The following is a 2,210-nucleotide window of genomic DNA, read 5'->3' as shown; positions in this document are numbered from 1 at the left end:
TCATAATAACACTATTTAGAATAATGTTGATAAGGAAAATGATAATGTTCATTTATTTATATTTGATATGGAGTCTCGCTCTGTCACCCAGGCTGGAGTGCTATGGCATGATCTCAGCTCACTGCAACCTCTTCCTCCTGGGTTCAAGTGATTCTTCTGCCTCAGCCTCCTGAGTAGCTGGGATTACAGGTGCGTGCCACCACACCCAGCTAATTTTTGTTTTTTTTTTTAAGTAGAGACAGGGTTTCACCATGTTGGCCAGGATGGTCTTGATCTCTTGACCTCGTGATCTGCCCACCTCGGCCTCCCAAAGTGCTGGGATTACAGACGTGAACCTCCGCACCCGGCCCCATAATAATATTTATAATAAAAACTTGGAACTTAATGTCCCAAGAACTGTAGGACAATTACAAAAGATGTAATGTATGCAAAATGAGACTTTCAGAAGGAGAGGAGGGAAAGGAATAAAAAAATTATTTGAAGTCATAATGACAGAACTTTCTGAAACATCAAATCACAGATCTAGGAAGTTCAGAGAACACCAAGCAGGATAAATATAAAAATGTCTACATGTAGCCATATTGTATTCAAACTGCAGAAAATCAAAGACAAAGAGGAAAGACTTCAGACAGACTCATCATCATCATCCTTCAACAGTCACCGTGTGTTACGTCGGATGATTTCCTCCTGGGGTTCATTGGTTGCCCACGATGGATAACATAGCCACAATCCTACTATGACTTCTTCATCTCTGACTCTAAGGAGTCACCTTCCTTTCCACTGTTGCCTGGTTCTGTAGCCTGTAACAGATTCATAAGCTTTGTGCAGTGGCAGTATCACAGCCAATGAGGTTAATCCAAGGCACGATTATTGCTAATTGAAACAGTCATTGTGCACAGAGAATGAGATTTGTAGTTAGCTACATCTAGATTTTCAAATCCCCGCCCCACTGTTTACCAGTTGGGCAAATCACTGTCTGACTCTCTTCATCTGATAAATGAAGACAATAGCAGTTATAGGACTGTTGTGAAAAAACAGTTACTACAAATGGGAGCTGGATGCTCATAACTTTTTTTTTTTTTTTTTTTTTAAGTTGGAATCTCACTCTGTCACCCAGGCTGGAATGCAGTGGTGGGATCTCAGCTCACTGCAGGCTCTGTCTCCCTAGTTCAAGCGATTCTCTTGCCTCAGCCTCCCTAGTAGCTGGGTCTTGCTTTTCTTCTGACCTGTCCTATCTTTCAGGTATCGGAGCCAGTTCAAGGGATTCTGGTTTTCTTTGCAGGACTGTCCTTTCACTGGTCCAGAATCTTGCCTCTGTTCATAATTCCTGCTTTCTCTTGGGCCCTTTTTCTTTCCTCATGTGGATGTTTGAGGTCCCATTATTTTACTTCCTGATTCTGTCTGTGATTCCACTAGTTTAGGAGTGGTGACTTACCCTCTCCACTGCCCCGGCTTGTTCCGATTTGAGCTCCACCCCCGTCCGGTCCCTCCATAGCTGGCCTTGTAAACTTGGCACAGTCACGTAAAGTCCTGTGCCCTACCCGTGCTTCTTTACAGCAGATGCCCATCAGACCGAAACATAGTGACCAGCTGAGGGAGGAGATGGCCTTTGCCTCACAAATGTCATAAAAGGATGGAAAATGGAAAGCAATGAACAGAGAACCTTGGGAAAATCGTAATTTTTTTTTTCTCCTGAAAAGACTCTTCAGTATCAAAAAGGGTAAGGCAAAAAATATATAGTTCAAAGCACTTAGAAGCAGAATTATCTCTAAGGAGAGTACTTTTAATTTTGGATGTCAATGGCTCCTTTACAGATTTTGTGCTTTTGAATGAATTTGTTCAGTAGAAATTTCACGAAGGCTGGCTACATGGAGAATTCATCATACATGTAAGCCTTTGAATGTGAGTACCTTTATTATCTTAATATGGCCATTATTTTCAGATGGTAATACATGTTAATTATAGAAAATCTAGAAAATACAAAAACCCTTAAAGAGAAAATAACCCTGAAATAATCCTAACATTGTGGTATATTTCCTTGTCATTTATTTTTCTTTACAAAATTTGGATCAGATTTTAACCCACAGTTTGACATCCTATGTTTTGCACTTAGCAGTATCCGTTGAGTGTTTCACTACACTCTTAAATGTGACACCAAGACATTAATTTTATGTCTGCTTGTCATGCTATCGAATGACGATCTTATGACT

At 40.6% G+C, this 2,210-nt stretch overlaps 1 pseudogene; it reads left to right on the top strand.

Annotated features, from left to right (window-relative positions):
* The first annotated feature begins 816 nt into the window (after positions 1 to 816).
* Positions 817 to 885, top strand: LOC120365414 (U4 spliceosomal RNA; annotated as a pseudogene).
* The last annotated feature ends 1,325 nt before the right edge of the window (positions 886 to 2,210 follow it).

Source organism: Saimiri boliviensis, chromosome 10, assembly GCF_048565385.1.
Source record: "Saimiri boliviensis isolate mSaiBol1 chromosome 10, mSaiBol1.pri, whole genome shotgun sequence".
Classification (NCBI taxonomy): domain Eukaryota; kingdom Metazoa; phylum Chordata; class Mammalia; order Primates; family Cebidae; genus Saimiri; species Saimiri boliviensis.
The sequence above is the reverse complement of the archived record's forward strand: the minus strand, read 5'-3'. Positions and strand labels throughout refer to the sequence as shown.